Raw genomic sequence first — 5,638 nt, 5'->3', positions numbered from 1 at the left:
CCTGGAGGAAAGGGGGGGAGGGAGCTGCAGCCCCTCCCGGTCGCCTGGATTTCAAACCTGCCCTGTTTGTTCTGGACATCGGCAAGGGAGATTCTCTTCTGAGGCTTTAGAAATGGACTCCCTCTTTCCTTTCTTTCTTTCTTTCTTTCTTTCTTTTTCCCTCCTTCCTTCTCTCATGCTTTCTTCCTGCCTTCCCCTCCCTCCCTCCCACCCTTTCTTCTCTATTCTTCCTTCCTTACTCCCTCCCTTCCTTCTGTTTCATTCTTCCTTCCTTTCCTCCCTCCCAGCCTTCCTCCCATCCTTCCTCGCTCCTTCCTTCCTTCCCTTTCACTCTCCTTCCTTTCCTCCCTTCCACCTTCCCTATTCTTCCTTCCTTCCTCCACCACTTTGCCTCCTCCCTCCCTCTTTCTTTCCTTCCTCCCTTCCTCCATTCCCTCGCTGTTTCCTTCTTTCACTCCTTCCTTTCTTCTCTCTCACCCTTTCTTCCTCCCTCTCTTCTTTCCTTGGCTTCCTCCCAGCCTTCCTTCCTTCCCTCCTCCCTTCCACCTCTCCTATTTTTCCTTCCTTCCTCCTCCTCTTTTTGGCCCTCTTTCCTTCTTTCCTTCCTCCATTCCACCACACCCTTTCCTTCCTCCCTTGTCCCTTCCTTCCTTCCTCCCTCCCTCCCCTTTTACTCTTCCTTCCTTCCACCTCAGCCCAGTTCCACTGGATTAGATTATCTCCAAGGTCCCTTTCAACTCTATTAATCTAAATCTAACTAAGATGATCAAAGCAGGCCTGGAAACCAAAACGTATGAAGAATGGTTGCAGGAACTGTTATCTAACAAGTAATAGGTCAGAAATGGTGTTGGGTCTCCTGCTTGAGTGGGGGGTTGGACTAGATGACCTACAAGGTCCCTTCCAACTCTGGTATTCTGTATCTATTCCCTATCTATCTACATTTATCTATTCACACCTCTCTCTCTCTCTCTCTCTCTCTCTCTCTCTCTCTCTCTCTCTCTCTCTCGTGTTTCTCTCTCTCTCTCTCTTCTATCTATCTATCTATCTATCTATCTATCTATCTATCTATCTATCTATCTATCTATCTATCTATCAGTCTTCCAATATCTCAGGGGTTTGCCACAAAGAAGAGGAAGTCATACTAATCAAGGAGAGAACAGATATATAACTCTTTCCCTCTCTCCCTCTCTATCTCTGGTCTGTCTATCTATCTATCTATCTATCTATCTATCTATCTATCTATCTATCTATCTATCTATCTATCATCTATCATCTATCATCTATCATCTATCTATATCATCTATCTATCTATCTATCTATCTATCTATCTATCTATCTATCTATCATCTATCATCTATCTATCTATCATCTATCTATCTATCTATATCATCTATCTATCTATCTATCTATCTATCTATCTATCTATCTATCTATCTATCTATCTATCACTTATCTATCATCTATTTATCTATCTATCTATCATCTATCTATCAGTCTTCCAAAATCTCAGGGGTTGCCCCAAAGAAGAGGGAGTCAAGCTATTCTCCAAAGCACCTGAAGGCAGGACAAGAAGCAATGGATGGAAACTAACCAAGGAGAGAAGATATATAACTCTCTCCCTCCCTCCCTCCCTCCCTCCCTCTCTCCCTCCCTCTCCTATATGAAGAACAGTTGCAGGAACTGGGCCTGGCTAGTCTAGTGAAGAGAAGGATCAGGGGAGACAGGATAGCATCTTCCAATTTTTGAGGGGGCTGCTACAGAGAGGTGGGGGGGGTGTCAAACTATTCTCCAAAGCTTGGGGGAGGGGCTGGGGGTTCCCAAAGCCATGTGAATCTTCCTTCCTTCCTTTCTCCCGACGCCTCTCCCTTTGCCAAACCTTCGGCTGCCATCAGAGGCACAAACAGTAGCTGGGAAAAGTCGAGTGGCGGGGGGGGGTCTTGGTGGGGTAAACAATCAATCCGGGATTCCCCCACCCCCTCCCCAGGCAACGGAAGGTTTGCAACCCATCACCTGGCCAGGATCGTTAATGGTGGGGGTGGGGGGTGGGAGGGGGGAGAGGTGATCCTTAAGTGTAAGTCAATAAACAGAAAGCAGATGGGGAGCACCAGCAGTGGGCTATTCCCAGCTCCCGGGGGTCTCGTTAGCCCCTTATAACCAAGGCAAATGGATTCCAGACCCAGCAGTGTTAAACGCCCGGCCACCCCAGGATGCTGCCGGCTTGACCTCTCCAGCCCTCTCCAAAGAGATTTGCTTTCCCCTTCCTGGGAGGGGAGAGAGGGGGGGGGGTCTCCCGCAACCCCCTCCTCGGCAGGGTTCAACCCGGTGGCCTCTTTTACGAGGCTCTGCTGGTCCTTGGGGTTAATTTCAACTCAGCCTTTGATGGCGGAGGTCGGATATTAACACCGCCATGGGGGCGCGACCTCTGGCAGCGGGGCCCTACAACTTTTCAGGCCAGGGTCCCTGTCCGCCCCCCCCCCCAAGCAGGGAAGAGGAGGGGGAGAGGGGAGGGGGGGCAGGTCATGCTTTCTCTTCCTCCCTGCCCCCACCCCAGGCTCCCCAAAAAGGGCGTTTCCTTCCTTCGTTTTTTGGGTGAAGTGGATGGATGTCCTGGGGTGTTCTGAGCACCCCACGGAGAATGGAAAAGAGCTGGAAGGGACCTTGGAGGTCATCTAGCCCAACCTCCCGCTCAAGCAGGAGACCCTACACCATGCCTGTCCAGTGTCTTCCTAAAAACCTCCAGTGGAGGGAGGGAGGGAGGGAGGGAGGGAGGGAAGGAAGAAGGAAGGAAGGAAGGAAGGAAGGAAAAGGGAAGGAGAATGAGAATGAGAATGCGAAATGGGAGGCAGATGGGGAGAAGGAAGGAAGGAAGGAAGGAAGGAAGGAAGGAAGGAAGGAAGGAAAAGGGAAGGAGAATAAGAATGAGAGATGGGAGGCAGATGGGGAGAAGGAAGGAAGGAAGGAAGGAAGGAAGGAAAAGGGAAGGAGAATGAGAATGAGAAATGGGAGGCAGATGGGGAGAAGGAAGGAAGGAAGGAAGGAAGGAAGGAAGGAAGGAAGGAAGGAAGGAAGGAAGGAAGGAAGGAAAAGGGAAGGAAAATGAGAATGAAACTGAGAGATGGGAGGCAGATGGGGAGAAGGAAAGAAGGAAAGAAGGAAGGAAAAGGGAAGGAGAATGAGAATGCGAAATGGGAGGCAGATGGGGAGAAGGAAGGAAGGAAGGAAAGAAGGAAGGAAGGAAGGAAGGAAGGAAGGAAGGAAAAGGGAAGGAAAATGAGAATGAAACTGAGAGATGGGAGGCAGATGGGGAGAAGGAAAGAAGGAAGGAAGGAAGGAAAAGGGAAGGAAAATGAGAATGAAACTGAGAGATGGGAGGCAGATGGGGAGAAGGAAAGAAGGAAAGAAGGAAGGAAAGAAGGAAGGAAAGAAGGAAGGAAGGAAAAGGGAAGGAAAATGAGAATGAAACTGAGAGATGGGAGGCAGATGGGGAGAAGGAAAGAAGGAAAGAAGGAAGGAAAAGGGAAGGAGAATGAGAATGCGAAATGGGAGGCAGATGGGGAGAAGGAAGGAAGGAAGGAAGGAAGGAAAGAAGGAAGGAAGGAAGGAAAAGGGAAGGAAAATGAGAATGAAACAGAGATGGGAGTCAGGTGGGGAGAAGGAAGGAAGGAAAGCAAAGGAAAGGGAAGGAAGGAAGGAAGAAAGGAAGGAAAAGGGAATGAGACTGAGAAACGGGAGACAGATGGAGAGAAGGAAGGAAGGAAAAGAAAGAAGGATTTCCAATATTCCTTGCCAGATTCTCACAAGGAAACAAGGAACGGGGGGGGGGGGGGAAGTGGCTTGTAATCTTATCTAATCCTGTTCTCAGATCATCCATACTGGAGACCATATCTTGGAGCAGTGAGTTCCACAGGTATGTCTCTACACATTCCCTTTCGGTACAGCCAGATACTGTATTTGAACCAGGGAAGAAGACGGGTGGGCTCTCTGCAGGGAGGGGGGAAGAGGGGAGGCCGGGGTCATTAATCTCGGGGCAGGGGGTTCCTGTCCGCCTGCCCACCTGTCTCCCCTCTCGTGGAAGGGCCGGGAGGACCCCCAACTGACACATGACCTCAGCTGCCCAAACCATTGGTTCCAGGGGAGAACAAAGGTGCTTGGGGGAATCCCTCCTTCTTCTCCTCAATCTTGGATCTTGGGAAGATTTCCTCCAAAGACAGCTGTGAAATTTGTCTCAGGATTGCTCGGACGAGGAGCTAAATTAGCCAGAATCCATTTCATTCTCCAATTCCCCTGTTCTGTATTCTATTTGTTCTCCTATTCTTTTCTATTCTATTCTATTTTCTTATTCTATTCTATTTTCTATTTCTTATTCCATTCCATTTCATTCCATTCTATTCTATTCATGTTCTGTTCTGTTCTATTCCATTCCATTCCATTTCTATTCTATTTTCTATTCTTATTCCATTCCATTCCTATTATCTATTTTATTCTATTCTATTCCATTCCATTCCATTCTATTCCTGTTCTGTTCTGTTCTATTCTATTCCATTTTCTATTCTATTCTGTATTCTTATTCCATTCCATTCCTATTATCTATAATATTCTATTCTATTCCTATACCTGTTCTCTTCTATTTTCTCTTCTATTTTCTCTTCTATTTTCTCTTCTTATTCCATTCCATTCCAATTATTTATTCTATTCTATTCTAATTATATTCCATTCCATTCTATTCTTGTTCTGTTCTATTCTATTCCATTTTCTATTCTATTTTCTATTCTTATTCCATTCCATTCCTGTTATCTATTCTATTTCTATTCTATTCTATTCTATTCCATTCCATTCCATTCCTGTTCTGTTCTATTCTATTCCATTTTCTATTCTATTTTCTATTCTTATTCCATTCCATTCCTATTATCTATTCTATTCTATTCTATTCCATTCCATTCCATTCCATTCCTGTTCTGTTCTATTCTATTCCATTTTCTATTCTATTTTCTATTCTTAATTCCATTCCATTCCTATTATCTATTCTATTCTATTCCATTCCATTCCATTCCATTCCTGTTGTGTTCTGTTCTATTCTATTCCATTTTCTATTCTATTTTCTATTCTTATTCCATTCCATTCCTGTTATCTATTCTATTCTATTCCATTCCATTCCTGTTCTCTTCTATTTTCTCTTCTATTTTCTCTTCTATTTTCTCTTCTTATTCCATTCCATTCGAATTATTTATTCTATTCTATTCTAATTCTATTCTATTCCATTCCATTCCTGTTTTGCTCTATTCTATTCCATTTTCTATTCTATTTTCTATTCTTATTCCTTTCCATTCCTATAGAATAGAATAGCTGAGGCTGGCTGGGAATTTGACCACTAGAAGTAAAATGTCACCAAGAAACAAAAGGGGAGGGGGAGAGATGGTTCTAAATGACTGATGGGGGGGAGGCTCTGAGGTCACAGGGCTTGATTGATTGAAGTTAGCCAAAAGCACAATGAAGAGGGGGGGTCAATCCTCCAAAGCCCCCCCGAAGGCAACTCAAGAAGCAATGGGTGGAAACTAATCAAGGAGAGAACAGATATATATATATAAATCTCTCCCTCTCTCTGTCTCTCGTCTGTCTGTCTATCTATCTATCTATCTAT

Source organism: Thamnophis sirtalis, unplaced genomic scaffold (genome assembly GCF_051295495.1).
Source record: "Thamnophis sirtalis isolate CommonGarterSnake01/CBP01778 unplaced genomic scaffold, rThaSir2_p1.2 scaffold_7, whole genome shotgun sequence".
NCBI lineage: Eukaryota > Metazoa > Chordata > Lepidosauria > Squamata > Natricidae > Thamnophis > Thamnophis sirtalis.
This window is presented reverse-complemented; position numbering follows the sequence as displayed.